Consider the following 19,031-nt stretch of genomic DNA (forward strand, 5'->3'; position numbering starts at 1 on the left):
ATCCATCAACCTCTGAATGTCTCTCTTCACAACCACACAACCTTGAGGATTAACACTGCAGATTGCACAACCATCATGGTCATGCTCACAATCACTTACAAAAACAAATATCCTTGTGCATCGTCACCAAGTATATTCTAATGAAACAGACATCAAATACTTTGAACTCCCTAGGACAACCATCTACCATGTTAACAGAAGGGTTACCATGAGCAGGTAGTGGGTTAGCTTCGACATTCGACACACGGTCCTCAAAGGATACCATCCCGCTTTTAACCAATTTCTGAACCTCGTATTTCAAGGAGTAACAGTTCTCAATATCATGGCCAGGAGCCCCTTGGTGAAAGGCACAGTGAAGCTCTGGCTTGTACCACCATGGAAGTGGTTCTGGGATTTGCGGAGCATTTCTTGGTTGCAAAAGGTCCTTGAGAACCAATGATGGGTACAATTCAACATAAAACATGGGAATCGGGTCGAAAGAGACCTTTTTCTCTCGAAGTTTTGTTGTTTTTGATAATTGTTGGTGTTGGTGTTGTTGTAGTTGTTTGTTCTTTGTTGTGGTTGTTATTGACGTTGTTGTTGAACTGGCATTGATTGATTGTTTGTAAATACAGGAATAATAGATGATACTTGATGATGGTGTTGACGGGGTTGTGGATTCCTTCTAACGTGAGGCCTCCTCTGCCTCCCAATGGATACTGCATTAGTCTCGCCTTCTTTCTTTCTGGAAAACCCACTTCTATACTTCTTCCTAGACGAAACCTCCTCTTTAGACAATCGTCCCTCTCAGACACCTTCTTCTAACCTCATCCCGCTGTTTACCATCTCGGTAAAATCACCGGGGGCACTGACAATCATGCACTCATAGTAAAATAATCTCATGGTCTTGAGAAAAATCTTGGTCATCTCCTTTTCTTCCAAAGGAGGGGTAATCTGAGCAACTAGCTCTCTCCATCGCTGAGCATATTCCTTGAGTGTCTCCTTATCCTTCTGAGAGAACGACCTCAACCGGTCCCTATCTGGCTCCATATCCATATTATATTTGTATTGCTTCACGAAATCCTCACCTAAATCATTGAACATATGGACACTCGCACTATCCAAACCCATATACCACCTCAAAACGGCGCCAGCCAGACTGTCTTGAAAATAATGGATTAGTAACTGATCATTATCAGTTTGTGTCAACATCTTTCTAGCATACATGACAATATGACTGAGTGGACAAGTATTCTCCTTATACTTTTCAAAGTCAAGGACTTTGAACTTCATCGGGATCTTAACATTAGGAACCAAGCAAAGTTCCGCAGCACTCTTACTGAACACATTTTTTCCCATTAAGGTTTTCAACTTCTTTCGTATCTCAAGGAATTGGTCTTTCATTTCATCCATCTTTTCATAAACATCAGGGACCTCAGACGGCTCGGAATGATAGATGGTGTCCTCAACACGAGGTAGAGTGTGAACAATCGGTGGTGGCACAGACATGACCGGGCTAGATGTCGGCATTAAAGCAAAAGTAGGCGCAAAACCTTCAGGCACAAAGTTGGGCGGCATTCCCCACGAGAATTTGGCAGGCATGGCGTGAGAGAAATGAGCATCAGGCACGGTTGAAGAAATAACCTCTGATATGACCGTCCTCTGAGGAGGAGGAGTTGCAGGAGTTGGAGAAGATTGACTTTGAGCAGCTAGGACTGACTCCATCATGGCAGTCAGACGGGCAATCTCATCCTTCAATTCTTTGTTCTCTTGCTCTATATGTTCCATGATCCTTGGATGATTGGCGCGGGTATTGTATCGATGAGTCAGCTTAGCTGAAGCATAGAAGACGAACCAATAAGACATCTGGAGAAAGAGAAACCTGCTATGCAAATGATGCATGAAATTCAATGCTTGATTGTTTTTATTGTCAAGGGACTTACTATTTTATTTGCAAATATATAATAATAACAATTGTACAATTTTATTGACCGTAAAAATATCTTTTTTTATATAGTTGGAGGGATTACACCGAGTACAATTTCAGAAACCAAAAATACAAAATACAAGGGAGAAGGAGACTAATCATTCTAAGGATCCCTAACAACGTCAGAAGATCGGGCCGCAGGCACGTACTTCCTTCGGATGCGTCGGATCTCGGACTCAAAATAAGTCTTCATCTGAGTCTTCTCGAGGACAAGTTGATCAACAATCTTCTTCCAAGCAACGGAAGACTGAGGCATACTAGAGGAAGATGACACCTCTGGTTCTGTCTGTCTCTTCACTACTCGATCTTCAAGAAGCTCAATAAGTGCATCCTTATCCTTAGACTCAAGCTGCAACTCCTCATGCTTTCAGCTCAAAGCATGGAAATGCTCTTCCCATATATCCCTCTCTTGCTTCATCTTGGAGAGTGTGTCTTCCAACTCCTCTACATCTTGGTTAGGGAGAGTTGATGGCTCAACCACAACCATAGACATAGGTCTCTCACAAGCATAAGGCATCTTCAATTCCAAAGCTCTCTTCTTCACCCAAAGAGTGTAAGCTTCCAAAGCTACACAGTTCCGCGGACCAAGCTCGGATTTTCCTTTCCTATGCATATTATGTCAAGCATGCACAATCTTTTGCTTCAAATATTGGGGATCTTTACCCTCTTGATAGAAAAGGCCTTCTAACAAAGTGTTATTAGGTTTGTCTCTCAAGGGGAACCCAAGTTGATGACAAGCCAAAGCAGGGTTGTAGTTGATTCCTCCTTGTGTACAAATGAGAGGTACATTAGAGAATTCACCACAACAATCAATAATCTCCAAGCTACCCAATGAAGAATCATACCAAACTATATCATCATTAGTGAGAGACATAAGTCTCTGAGACCACCGTAGATATTGTTTGTTCTCCACAAAAGTAGGTGTCTGAGGCAAGTGCGAAATAAACCACTTGTACATAAGAGGAACATAACAGACGATAGTTCCACCACCCTTAAAATTCCTTAGATGCAAAGAGAAGTACATATCACCCAACAAAGTAGGCATGGGATTCCCAATCAAGAAAATCCTAATGGCGTTAACATCAACAAAACCGTCAATGTTAGGGAACAAAGCCAACCCATAGATGAGCAACAAAAAGATAACTTCAAAAGCATCCACACTAATAGCTTGAGAAAAGGTAGTATCTTCCTTGATAAGGAACTCAGAAGTCAATCCAAAAAATCCTCCTTTCTTCACCCAATGACCCTCTATCTCAGACTTTTTCAGATGAAGAGCTTCAACTATGATATGAGATATGGGAATCTCTTCAAATCCACTAAAAGGCACTTTGTTAGAAACAGGTATTCCCAAGAGATGGGCATACTCCTCTAACATAGGCACAAGCTGATAATCAGGAAAAGTAAAGCAATGGTAGAGAGGATCGTAAAACTGAACCAACACTCTCAAAAGTCCTTCAACCACATCAGCATACAAGATAGACAGAAGCTTCTCATGACGTTGCTTGAAGTCCAAGGGATCTAATACAAAGGATGAAATCTTCCTTAACTCTTTCAAGTCTGAGCATCTGAAACTGTACTTCTTAGTGTTCCTTCGTCTATAATCCATGGTCTGAAAATATTTGCAAATGAGACCTCAGTTCCTTGAAATTATTTTTGGTGTGATGAATGTTAAGATGCGCATGAATGCATGAATGCAACAATCACAAATAAGGGATCACACACAAGGAAAACAAACAAAGGTAGTGTAAGACCCTAATTTTGACCCTAAGATCCCTCCTGGCATCATAATGTTGCATTTTCGCATCTTGCCTCAAGGATCATAGCATCTTGGCTCCTTACCTTTGGGAGGGAACTGTTGAGAGTTGGTTTGAGATCATCAAGCATGCTTGAATTGTATATTGTTGCTTTTCTCATTTTACTTACTAACCAAAAGCACAAAAATATGTCACTAACATCTCTTGTTTGTAGCTTGAGCAGTCACAAGATCCAAAGCTTCTAGGAGATCTTATGTGCATTGATATAGCCAAGAGAAGATGAAAGCAAGTATGGAAATGTTTCCCAAATCTCACATCCTTCAAATATGCCTCCCAAGTATCTCAATTCATCATTTTGATCAAAGCAAATCAAAGAGCTTGAGGCTTGTTCCCCAAGGAAACCCTAATTTATCTGGTCATCAACTGTGCCTTGCTCATGAAGCAACCTCAACCTATGATCAAATGCAATCAAGGGAAGTTCTTTAATTCATCATTTCATGCATATTTGAACTTATTTGAGTGTCCTCAATCATCAATTAATCAAGATATGAGTTTTGGACTTGAGAAGTTGATCAGTCAATTCATCTGACTATTTTGAAATACACTGAGACCTAACTTTTGATGTGTTTGTCAAATGGAGATGACCCCAAGAGAAAAATTGTTCTTAAGAACCATTTCAACAAATTTCATGTTCATCAAAAATTTATTTTAAGCTTTTAAGGTCATCATCCATTTCAAAACAGTATAGGTCATTTTGACTGAAACCCTAATTTTGGGTCAACTTCCCAAAGACATAACTCATTCATTTTTCATGATTTTGAGGTGGGATCAAATGCATTGGAAAGCCTAAGATGTCTAATTAAAATTTTATGTTGAGAAAAATTTCAAAATCCTAAAATAAATACATGTGATAATGCAAAACATTATAGGTCACTTTGGACCAAAAGCATTGAAATGTGAAAAAGTCCAACTTCAAGTGCCCATAACGTCTTCGTCAAAAATCCAAATGATGCAAAATGTAAGTCTAAATTGATTTCCTTGAAAATATCTACAACTTTTATGTTGAAGATTTTGTTATTTGGAGCTTGCACCATTGAAACAGAAAGGCTTGAACTTTGGCCAATTTTGAAATTCTCACATGTACATGTTTTGCACCCTACACTTCATGACCACTTCTCACCAATTTCCAAGTTTCAAATGAAGTTTTGATCAACATAAAAAATGATCCTCATGCAAAAATCTTTCCAACCATTACTCATAAGGATGTGTTTCAAGTATAGACATGACATTTTCGAAGACATGAACACATTGGTGCATTTTTGAAAATCAATAAAATTTGCATTGCATGAGCCAATACTACATAATCTGCACGTCCAGTTTGCATATGTCGATGATTAGCTGCCAAATCCAAGTGGAATTGGGCCCTCCATGTACCTGTACAGGCCCATGCATGAAGGCCTTTTCCATCCATCCACATGAATTGTTCATGCAACTCAGCCTTGCTTTTGCTATAAATGCAATGCTCATGCCTCTCATTTCAGCAACCTAAAGACGCCCTAAATGCTGCACGACTAATCCCTCAACCACACTCAAAAGGAACTCACCAATTTTTCTCTCAATTTTTCAGATCTAGAATTCAATTTCCTTGATTGTTTTTTAGATCTAAAGTTCCTTAGCCTTGCTCATTTTGATCCCTAGAGTATACTGCAAGCATCCATAGCAAGAAATTATACTCTCAACCTCTGCAAATCAGAGGTTTACTTCAAACTTTATTCTCTTCGAATCAGCTCATATTGTGCTTGTTTCTTGTTATTGTTGTGTGATCTGAAGTCCTCTTTATAGAGGCAGTTGATTTGAGCTTTAAATTTTTAAATTCCATTAAGTTCAGTTGAACACCATAAAAATTTCATCTCTGATTTCTCTCAATGTAGAAACCTAGAGTGGATTTGGTTGGTACATGGGTGATGTACATCACCCTAGCTTTCGATTGGTACCTAGATCGTGGCATTTGGTACACGTTTATTTCTCTGTAAATTTGAGCCTTGCCGGGAGCTGGCCGGAGAAGACGGTGGCGCTGGTCACCGTCTAGTCTCCAGATTGAATCTGAGCCATCCATTTGCTTTTCCAGATTTAATCCAGGCCACTCATTGTTATGACTTGTTTTAAGGCCATGTGTGTTTCAGTTGACTGGAGTGTATGGTGAACGCGCGTTTCCTGGCCACATGTAACACCCTTCTAAAATACCCCAATAATTAATTAAAACAACAAAATATAATCAGCGTAGATATGCAATTTCAGGGTGTCACACTTGACACTTCACACCATTCATCAATTATAACTGGTCATGCTCATTTATTAATCAAAACAAGGCATTGCACAATCCGCAGCGGATAGAAATCTAACAACATGCAAACCATGTAATCACATTACATGTAAAACTGTTCAACAACCACAAATGAAAACAAAGTAAACATCCCGTCCCGATGTTACATATACCAGAGCATGACCCACTAAGGAACTACACTAGACTCCAAGCACTAGCTTCTACTCAATCACTGCCCGTTACCTGAAACATAGTTGTAAGGGTGAGTTCCTCAATCGATATAATAAGCATTATAAAATATCATGTAATGCTAAGTAAATTAACACATTCATCACCCTAATCAGATCACACATTCAGCAACGACAACATTAACTCAAAATCATAATCATACTCAACCCAACACAAAACACACGTATAATATTGGAATACATCCATTCATATTATACGCCATACATACATTATGCAATGAGACTCCATGCATGCGGTACCGACTATTCGTGAACACATAGTTCAACCTCACCGATCAAACCCAGATACGGCTACCAAGCTCACTAGTCCCACTCATTTGAGACCTAGTGACTCACTCACTAATTCCTCACCATGGGAATTAGCTACCACCATAAAGGCCATGCTATGCACGCTAAATCACCTAGCATGCAAACATCAACAACAATCCACAACAACTCACTCACTAATTCCTCACCATGGGAATTAGCTACCACCATAAAGGCCATGCTATACACGCTAAATCACCTAGCATGCAAACATCAACAACAATCCAAGATAGACCTATGCTCACACTCTAAGCCATAAACAGTCCATTCACAATTGCATACATAACAGATACATTCACAGCATTATGCATACCCTTATACATCATCAGCATATTTATCACAGAATCATATTCATATCATGCCAAATAATAAATCACAGTATTAGCACACTCTACTAATACCTATACTGCTCAAAACAACGGGAAATGATCCCTACTATATCATACACCAATATAGGCCAAACGTCAAATATGTACACAATATTTGAATATCAATTTTCCACTTTCCAAACAGTGTTAACCAGTTAACGCCCTGGGTTAACCGGTTAACGCAAAACAGAACACGCTTCCTGGCACATTTTAACAGTGTTAACCGGTTAACGCCCTGGGTTAACCGGTTAACGCAAGACAGACAGCAATTTCTCATAATTCATAACAGTGTTAACCGGTTAACACCCTGGGTTAACCGGTTAACGCAAGACAGAAAGCTGTTCCTGCGCTAACACGAACAGAATGCAGAATCCCCCGCATTTTTTGCCGTCGGAGGACTTCCGGACCTCCGATTTCGATTCCGTAAAAAGCTACACGTCAAGAAAACTACGACTCATCCAACTATAGATTCAATCACAGTTTTTAACGTAATTTGGTCATCACAATTTGCAACATTCATCATCCAAATTAGGGTCAATTCAATGGGTTATTACTACCCATTACATGTTAACCCATAATACCCATTAAACGACGATAAACCCCCCTTACCTGAGTTAATCCGGCAATTGATTCTTTGACCTTCAACAATCGTGAATTCTCCTCTTGAGCCCTAACCTCTTCTTCTCCCTTTCTCAGTTTCTTCTCTTTCTCTCAATGTTACGTGTTCTCTGCTTTCACGTGAAAAACCTTTTTACCCAATGGGACTCTTTTCTGATTCCAACTTTATATTCCAATAATAATAATCCAATAATATTCCAATTATTTAATTAAATTAATAAATATACTATTAACTTAAATTAAATAATTATCATATTTTATCGGGGTGTTACAACTCTCCCCCACTAAAAGAGTTTTCGTCCTCGAAAACATACCTCAAGCGAATAACTCTGGATAAGACTCCTTCATCTGACTCTCAAGTTCCCAAGTCACATTGCCACCTGCTGGTCCTCCCCAAGCTACCTTTACCAAAGCAATCTCTTTACCCCGCAACTGCTTCAACTCTCGATCCTCGATCCTCATAGGTGATGTTTCAACAGTCAGGTTATCTCTCACCTGTACATCATCTACTTGGACCACATGCGACGGATCAGGAATGTACCTCCTCAACTGAGACACATGAAAAACCTCATGCAAATTCGCAAGTGACGGCGGTAAAGCGATACGATAGGCTACCTCCCTTATCCTCTCCAAAATCTGATAAGGACCAATAAATCGAGGTGTCAACTTCTTCGACTTCAAAGCTCGACCAACCCCAGTTATCGGAGTAACACAAAGAAACACATGATCTCCCTCTTGAAACTCAAGTGACTTCCTCCTCTTGTCGTGATAACTCTTCTGACGACTCTGAGCAATCCTCATCTTTTCCTGAATCATCTTAATCTTTTCCGTAGTTTGTTGAACAATCTCCGGTCCAACCACAACACTCTCACCGGACTCATACCAACATAAAGGTGTCCGACATCTCCTACCATACAAAGCTTCAAACGGTGCCATACCAATGCTCGAATGAAAACTATTGTTGTAGGTAAACTCAATCAAAGGTAAATAACAATCCCAAGCACCTCCCTTTTCCAAAACACAAGCCCTCAAAAGATCCTCCAGTGACTGAATTGTCCTCTCAGTCTGACCATCAGTCTGCGGATGATATGCAGAACTCAATCTCAGCTTAGTTCCCAAAGCCCTCTGCAAACCTTCCCAGAACTTCGATGTAAATCTAGGATCTCTGTCCGAAACAATACTCGACGGAATACCATGCAAACTTACAATTTTCTCAATATACAACTCAGCTAATCTCTCTAACGGATAATCCATTCTGATCGGAATGAAATGAGCCGATTTTGTCAATCTGTCAACAATCACCCAAATAGCTTCAAAATTCTTAATTGTCCTCGGTAAACTAGAAACAAAATCCATACTGATACTATCCCACTTCCACTCTGGAATAGCCAACGGTTGCATTAGCCCAGACGACTTCTGATGCTCAATCTTTGACTTCTGACAAGTCAAACAAGAATTCGTGTGTCGGATAGTTCCTCTCATGAACCTTCAGTTGTCTCGAAGCATAAGCTACAACCTGCTTATTCTGCATCAAAACACCACCCAAACCCAACAATGAAGCATCACAGTAAACCTCAAATGGTTCCGACGGACTTGGTAATATCAGAATAGGAGCAGTAGTTAACCTTCTCTTTAACTCTTGGAAACCTTCTTCACATTTTGAGTCCCAAACAAACGCTTGCCCCTTTCTAGTCAACATCGTCAACGGTAACGCCAACTTAGAAAATCCCTTAATGAATTTCCTATAATAACCTGCAAGTCCAAGAAAACTCCTTATCTCAGAAACTGACTTCGGAGCTTCCCACTTAGATACCGCTTCTATCTTAGAAGGATCAACAGCAACACCACCTCTAGAAACCACATGACCAAGAAAACTAACCTCTTCTAACCAAAATTCACACTTGGACAGTTTAGCAAATAACTTCTTTTCTCGTAGAACTCCTAAAACCACTCTCAAATGTCCAGCATGCTTTTCTTCAGATTTCGAATACACCAAAATATCGTCAATAAACACCACAACAAACTTGTCTAGGTATGGATGGAAAATCCTATTCATATACTCCATAAATACCCCAGGCGCATTAGTCACACCAAAAGGCATTACAGAATACTCATAATGTCCATACCTTGTTCTGAAAGCAGTCTTCTGAATATCCTCAGTTTTCACACGTATCTGATGATACCCCGATCTCAAATCTATTTTGCTGAACACACTCGCACCAACCAACTGATCCATCAAATCATCAATCCTCGGCAAAGGATACCGATTCTTGATCGTCACTTTATTCAGTTGCCTGTAGTCCACACACAACCTCATAGTACCTTCTTTCTTCTTAACCAATAACACTGGTGCGCCCCACGGTGACACACTCGGACGAATAAATTTCTTATCCAACAGATCTTCCAGCTGACTCTTCAATTCAGTTAACTCAACAGCAGACATACGGTACGGAGCCATCGATATCGGCCTAGTACCAGGTACCAAATCAATCGAGAACTCAACTTCACGCTCTGGCGGTAATTCATTCACTTCTTCAGGAAACACATCAGGAAAATCACACACCACGGCTAGATCGCAAATCACCAGTTTATCTTTAGCCTCCAAAGTCGCTAACAGCATAAACAACTCTGCCCCATCTGTTACTGCCTCATTCACCTGCCTTGCTGATAGAAACAAACTTTTTCCTTCCTCAATCTCAGGAAAGATCACAGTCTTATCGAAACAGTTGATATAAACTCGGTTAAACACCAACCAGTTCATACCCAGGATAACATCAATCTGCACTAGTGGAAGACACACGAGGTCCATCACAAAGTCTCTACCAAAAATACTCAAAGGACAATCTAAACAAACTGAAGTAGTAGTCACTGAACCCTTCACAGGAGTATCAATCACCATACTCCCATGCATCTCAGATATCTCTAATTTAAGTTTCACAACACAATCCAAAGATATAAAGGAATGAGTCGCACCTGTGTCAATAATAGCTACAAGAGGAAAGCCATTAATATAACACGTACCTCGGATCAAACGATCATCTGCAGAAGTCTCAGAACCCGATAAAGCAAAGACCTTGCCCCCCGACTGGTTCTCTTTCTTCGGCTTAGGACACTGTGGGCTAATATGACCCACCTCTCCACAGTTGAAACAAGTCATAGTCTTCAACCGGCACTCTGCAGCCAAGTGACCACCTTTGCCACACTTGAAACACTTCTTCTCAGTACTGGTACACTCATGGATACGATGTCCAGCCTGACCACATCTGTAACATTTAGCAGGGGCACTGGAGTCTCCCCCACTAGGTCTCTTCATCCCACTCTGTCTCTGGAAACCTTTGCCAGCTGCATACGGCTTCCCACGATCATTCTGATTCTTGCCTTTCCTATCAACCCTCTACTGATAGCTCTCCGCTCTGGCCTTGGTATCCTGTTCAAAAATCCTGCAACAGTCCACCAAGTCAGAAAACACTCTAATCCGCTGATACCCAATAGCCTGCTTGATCTCGGGACGTAACCCGTTCTCAAACTTCACACATTTTGAAAATTCCCCAGTAGCCTCATCATAGGGAGTGTAATACTTCGACAGCTCTGTGAACTTAGCAGCATACTCAGTAACAGACCGGTTGCCCTGCTTCAATTCTAAGAACTCTATCTCTTTCTTTCCTCTGACATCCTCTGGAAAGTACTTCCTCAGGAATCTCTCTCTGAACACCGCCCAAGTGATCTCAGCACTCCCAGCAGCTTCCAACTCAATGCGGGCAGCAACCCACCAATCATCTGCTTCCTCTGACAGCATATGCGTACCGAACCTGACCTTCTGGTTATCGGCACACTCAGTCACTCGGAAGATCCTCTCGATCTCCTTCAACCACTTCTGAGCACCATCTGGATCGTATGCTCCCTTGAACATTGGAGGATTGTTCCTCTGGAACTCACTCAGTTGACGAGCAGCTCCCAGTCCCACAACATTCGGATTCCCTCCAAGTACTCCAGCTAGCATACCCAGAGCCTCAGCAATCGCAGCATCGTCTCTACCTCTTCCAGCCATCTCTATTCTGAGTTAATCCAACAAGCTAAAACAATAAGTACTGATAGGGTTACACAACACCTATCACATACAGGGAACCCGAATAATTACGACTCGACTCGACCGACTATGCTCTGATACCACTAATGTAACACCCTTCTAAAATACCCCAATAATTAATTAAAACAACAAAATATAATCAGAGTAGATATGCAATTTCAGGGTGTCACACTTGACACTTCACACCATTCATCAATTATAACTGGTCATGCTCATTTATTAATCAAAACAAGGCATTGCACAATCCGCAGCGGATAGAAATCTAACAACATGCAAACCATGTAATCACATTACATGTAAAACTGTTCAACAACCACAAATGAAAACAAAGTAAACATCCCGTCCCGATGTTACATATACCAGAGCATGACCCACTAAGGAACTACACTAGACTCCAAGCACTAGCTTCTACTCAATCACTGCCCGTTACCTGAAACATAGTTGTAAGGGTGAGTTCCTCAACCGATATAATAAGCATTATAAAATATCATGTAATGCTAAGTAAATTAACACATTCATCACCCTAATCAGATCACACATTCAGCAACGGCAACATTAACTCAAAATCATAATCATACTCAACCCAACACAAAACACACGTATAATATTGGAATACATCCATTCATATTATACGCCATACATACATTATGCAATGGGACTCCATGCATGCGGTACCGACTATTCGTGAACACATAGTTCAACCTCACCGATCAAACCCAGATACGGCTACCAAGCTCACTAGTCCCACTCATTTGAGACCTAGTGACTCACTCACTAATTCCTCACCATGGGAATTAGCTACCACCATAAAGACCATGCTATGCACGCTAAATCACCTAGCATGCAAACATCAACAACAATCCACAACAACTCACTCACTAATTCCTCACCATGGGAATTAGCTACCACCATAAAGGCCATGCTATACATGCTAAATCACCTAGCATGCAAACATCAACAACAATCCAAGATAGACCTATGCTCACACTCTAAGCCATAAACAGTCCATTCACAATTGCATACATAACAGATACATTCACAGCATTATGCATACCCTCATACATCATCAGCATATTTATCACAGAATCATATTCATATCATGCCAAATAATAAATCACAGTATTAGCACACTCTACTAATACCTATACTGCTCAAAACAACGGGAAATGATCCCTACTATATCATACACCAATATAGGCCAAACGTCAAATATGTACACAATATTTGAATATCAATTTTCCACTTTCCAAACAGTGTTAACCGGTTAACGCCCTGGGTTAACCGGTTAACGCAAAACAGAACACGCTTCCTGGCATATTTTAACAGTGTTAACCGGTTAACGCCCTGGGTTAACCGGTTAACGCAAGACAGACAGCAATTTCTCATAATTCATAACAGTGTTAACCGGTTAACACCCTGGGTTAACCGGTTAACGCAAGACAGAAAGCTGTTCCTGCGCTAACACGAACAGAATGCAGAATCCCCCGCATTTTTCGCCGTCGGAGGACTTCCGGATCTCCGATTTCGATTCCGTAAAAAGCTACACGTCCAGAAAACTACGACTCACCCAACTATAGATTCAATCACAATTTTTAACGTAATTTGGTCATCACAACTTGCAACATTCATCATCCAAATTAGGGTCAATTCAATGGCTTATTACTACCCATTACATGTTAACCCATAATACCCATTAAACGACGATAAACCCCCCTTACCTGAGTTAATCCGGCAATTGATTCTTTGACCTTCAACAATCGTGAATTCTCCTCTTGAGCCCTAGCCTCTTCTTCTCCCTTTCTCAGTTTCTTCTCTTTCTCTCAATGTTACGTGTTCTCTGCTTTCACGTGAAAAACCTTTTTACCCAATGGGACTCTTTTCTGATTCCAACTTTATATTCCAATAATAATAATCCAATAATATTCCAATTATTTAATTAAATTAATAAATATACTATTAACTTAGTTTAAATAATTATCATATTTTATCGGGGTGTTACACACGTCAATTAATGAGATCACATCAGACGCTCCACGTTTTTTCATCATTTTTAAATTCTGATTTTATTTTCTTTTATTTCTTTTGATTCCATTTCATTTAAAAAATTCATATCTCCTTCATTATTGGTCCAAAAAATATGAGACCAATTGCATTTTTCTCCTTTTAATTTCTAGTTTCTAAAAATGATTTTTAATATTTTTTATTTCATCATTTGATATTTTTTAAGAATTTTTTCTTTTCTGCTTATTTTTAATTCATTTTAAATAGTTTTTGATATTCAAAAAATACAAAAATAATTTTCCAACCTCTTTGAATGATGATAGATCTATGAAAAATATTCTCATCAATTTATTAATTAATTTGAGATTTATTTGAGATTTTAATTCAATTAGGTTATTTTTATGCATTTTTAATTGATTAAAAATAGTTTCTGACTTCTAAAAATGCTGAATTTTTTTGTCAAACTTTGTTTGACCTTGTTGGACTTTGGATAATTCACTTGGACTGTTCATAGTTGATTTGAAGTGAGTTTGAAGTTTGACCTTTCTTTATTATTTTAATTCAAGTATTATTTTAATTTTGAAAAAATACCAAAATATTTTATTTGTTTCTTGACTTCTAATCTTCATTTTGCTTCTGTTTACTATTGTTTGACCTTGATCTTCTCTATCTTTGGTCAATGCTTGTTGATTATTTCATTCCATTTCCATTAATGCACTTTAATATTCTTCTTCTTCTTCTTCCTCCTCTTTTTCTTTTTTTTGATCAATTAGTTAAAGATTGGTGGTTAGCCTTGATACATGGGAGGCTTAACCTTCCTTGATTCAAATCTAATTCATCTTGATCATGGATCAAGTGAATGGCTTTGCATTTAGGATAGGTTGCTTCCTAATCAAGCAAAGAACCTAAATCAATACAAGATCATTTCTCATCTTCTTTTTGGCATGGCAAGTTGTAGGAGTTTGATTCACTAATCAAAATCTCTAACTTGTGTTGTTGCCTACATTATTATTGACCGACCTCAGATAGTTGTGACTTCTACATAAGTCCAATTACGATTGCTTAACATAGCGCTAAATTGCCTTATGGCACACTAATTCTAACATTAACCATTGACCATTAACATTTAATTCTTGCTCTTTACATTTATGCAATTTATTATTCTTGTACATATTATTCATTTGCTTTTGCCCCTTTGCTCATTTGAGCACATGTTTATGTTAATGCAATTTGCCTTTTGCTCACTTGAGCATATAATTGTGTATATATTATTGTGCTTGTGGTTTTGTTTGATTGTTGTGGACCAAATGCAAAAATGGACAAATGGACTTAGATTCTAGGACACACCCTATGCAAAATGGAGTAAAAAGGCCCTAATGTTGAAAATGGATTAGAAGGACCAAATCTCTAAAACTCACTCTTGTCCATTCTTAATTTACTTCATGGAACTTTTTGATGTGTGTGCTTTTGTGTTAGGGAATCCTATTTGAGCCAAATTGAAGAACCATTGTCATGTGCTTCTAAAGTGAGAGATCCAAGAGCCATTGGAAGATTCCTAAGAGCTTAGTTTGATTGATTGCTTGAGCTTACACTTATTTGCTTGCTTATTCCAAAGGATGGGGGCTACTTGGATCATCAATATGATCTCAAGAAAGGAACTCCATTTGTGGTCTTGTTTCTTATCCTTCATCTCTTGTATGATTATGACTTTAGCCATTCTTCTTCTTCCCTCCACTCTAACCCAAGCCAAAACTTTTGTGCAAACATTTAACACTTCTTTTCAAACATTAGAAACCTAAGCATTATGCTTTTGATTTTTAAACTTTCTTTTCATAACACTTATTTTGAATTGAATCTTTAAGTAAACTTTGACCATATTTTGTAAATACTTTTCATTGGTAAATATAACTCATTCAAATACTTTTGTCGTTTCAAGGGCCACTTCTTTATTAAAAACCTTTCATAACCTTTAGCTATTAGGTTTGAGTTATCCTTGAGGTAGATGTAATACTCACCTATGTCCTTATTGATGGACAATGAGTCTTCCATTTTTATTATAGGGTTAACCCCTCACTAGCATGTTGAAGCTATCCTCACATGGTGGATTTGTGGTTTTAGGTTGAGTTTTCTCCCTTGGATAACAAAAGACCTTAAGGTTTTTGGACCAATCAATTCACCCACTTGTTTTGAGATTTTTACCCCGAACTACGAGGTTTTGATCCTAATCTTTTTTAAGATGGTACGTAGGCAATGGGTTTATCCATCCAAACACAAAATTGTAAATAACTTGTATATTCTCTTCTCATCTCTTCAATCATGTTTGCACAAACAAATTTTCCACGAAAATACCAACCTTACAACAAATGTGAAAAGGGCTCCCTAAGAGTACCTAGGATGTTTTGGGTGCTTAAAACCTTCCCATTGCATAACCAACCCCCTTACCCCGGTCTCTGACATTTTTACTAGTTTTTGATTCGATAAAACTCTTAGGTTTTTGTTCGCTTCTAACCATTCCTTTGGATAAATAGAAGCGCGGTGGCGACTCGACAAGTATGGTTTACTTTTGATTTAGTCCATAAATCTAAAGGTAACAAATACCCCGCTACAGGTAGATCAATCACAGCAACTGAAATCACTCACTATGTTTTCTCTGATCTGAACCGCTACTCCCACATGGTAGCATCTCCAAACTACCTGCTCACTACCACTACAACAATGTTTCGACGTGGTAACTGTTTTGTTTGAGATTTTTCCCTATTTTTTAGCCATGTAGATTTCGATATCATGGTGGCATTGAGTATTTTCTATTTAAATTTTATTTAGTGTTGAATATGTAATGATGCTGCATTTTTTTCTTTCTTTCGAAGTTTGCGTATTTTCTGTTGTGGTGGGTTTTTTTAACGTGCTGTTAATTTTCAATTTGGTTTCGTTGCCTTTGAATTTTTGTTTTGAGACTTGCAATCCATAAAAAATGTAAATATTTTGGCTCCTATTATTTCATTTCATTTTCCATTGCGATAAAATCAGATTGAATACGTGGTTTTGATATAATTCATACGTTGTTATGCTGCTGAATTTTCGATATATTGATATGATATTTCATCGTGTTACGGTCCTTGCATGCAACATTCCGCTCTCGTTGTGGTTATGTATGAACCAGTTTTGAGACTATTATGGTTAGCTTTGTGTGCGTCTCTTTGAGGTTGCTCACTTTAATTTCGGTTGCGATGTTGACATCATTATGGTTTGATGCCATTTGTTTTACCATTGTGCGCGTTAAGCTTCACTTCATTACGATTTATTTTCTTTGCATTATGATTTCATTCTTATTTCGATTCATTTTACAATGATACACTTCGCGTTAGAAATTCATTTGATTCATGATAAACATGCAAAGATTCAATGTCGTTACTTTTAAATTGAATTTGAATCCTACTTTCGGTAGCCTTGCACGTCCGTGTGTTAGGCGACATCAATTTGCATCCTCGCATCTTGATCTTGATCCATGCACGTTTCATTTTGCTTTACATTTTTTTAATTCAATTATAGTGAATGTGTGTTGTAAATATGTCATGTGCGCTCTTATCTTTTATATCTTGTCTTGCTTTGTTTTGATTTTATTTCTATTGCATATCTTTATTTCATCCCCCATTCAGCAAGATGTATCCCCCACCCTCGGATTTTATTGTTTGCTTAATCTCTTTCCTTTTGTTGTTTTCTTATCTTAGTTAATTTCTAACTTAAGATTAAAATCAACCATTTTTAAAAAGAACAAAAATAGTGCTCGGTCCAACGTCGAGAAATTTTGTCAAACCAAACCATTTTCAACCAATCACATTCAATTTCAAAACCAACAATCAAACCATTTCACAAATCATTTTTCAAACTAACGCGACAAATCCTCGATCAACATCGAGTTTTTTTATTCTCCGCTTATCCGAAGCGTGTAAAACCTTTTTCTTAAAAAAAACAGATGAAAAGGGAATGGGAGGTTCACACTTTCCTATTCCTTGAATGATTGAATGATTGTCTTACAACATATTTCTTAATCTTTCGTCATCTGAATAAAATATTCTCATCAAACTTAGACGAAAAAGGAATGAGAGGTTTAACACTTTCATGTTCCTCAAATAATCGAATGATTGACTTATGCTATATTGCTCGATTATTCGTGTTTCGCTAATAATTTTCTCAAAAGAACTTGGCCGAAAAAAGAGTGATACGTTTACACTTTCTTGCTCCTCGAATAATTAGATCGTGGGCTTATGTTTCGTTGCTTGATTATTCGTCATTCGCATAAAAACAATTCCAACACATCAAACTCTTTTCTCGTCACCTCATAATCATCAAAACTATTTTTCAAGAGAAAGATATTTCATGTCGAGACAATGTAAAACAACGCCTCGTCCATATATGTGAGAGTGAGCTAGCGACATTTTCCTATGAATGTTTATATGTAGAAATACATTCAATGTGATACAAATGTTCCCTTCTCTCACCTGTTTTCGGTAAGCAATGTTTTTTCGTCGATTGTGTCAAAATAGCTTTCACTAAAATCAAGCAACAAATAAACATATTTTACCCAGAACTGTGTAGCCTTGTATTCTCCATCGCACCCAGAGATACGTATGAGTGAGATTCAAAGTCTCTTCAGACACCCTAATAAAAAGTAAACATGTTGGTCCTTTTCTTCTTTTCTTTTAGTAACTCGAGAAAGACAAACATTTCCAAAGCTAACACTAATGCGCATAACTAAATAAACAGTTCTTGTAAAGTACAACGGACGTGAGAAGTGCTACTACCTTCCCCTTGTGTAATCAACCCCCAAACCTAATTTTGTTGCGACAACCATATCATTTTCATTCTTTTATGGGTTTTATTGATATTTTCCCTTTCCCTCTTTAGGAATAAATAAAGTTCGGTTGCATCTCTGTTAGTCTATTCCGCGAGCGTGCAACGCGCTCTACGAGTGTAGCGGTAAATTCATGACCATCAAGCTATGGATAAGCTAGACGCCAATTAAACCAGAGTCGCCACCACATATTTATTATTTCCAAGGGAATACGGAAAAGTACGAACAAAACCCAAAAATAAGAAGTTTTCAAATCAAAACTAATAAAATGCCAGAGATTACAAGTAACGGGGTTGGTTACACATAGGGAAGGTGTTAGCACCCAAAGTGTCCTAGGTACTCCTAGGGAGCCCTTTTTTGTGTGCATATGTGTTTTGATATAAAATAATGTTTGCAATAAATAGAGTGGAGGGATGAGAAAATAATTCATTGATTATATTTTTATGTTTGACAAGACCTTTAGACTTGTGCCTACGTACCAACATAAAATGAGGGATCAAAACCTTGT

The sequence above is a fragment of the Lathyrus oleraceus genome, chromosome 6 (assembly GCF_024323335.1).
Source record: "Lathyrus oleraceus cultivar Zhongwan6 chromosome 6, CAAS_Psat_ZW6_1.0, whole genome shotgun sequence".
NCBI lineage: Eukaryota > Viridiplantae > Streptophyta > Magnoliopsida > Fabales > Fabaceae > Lathyrus > Lathyrus oleraceus.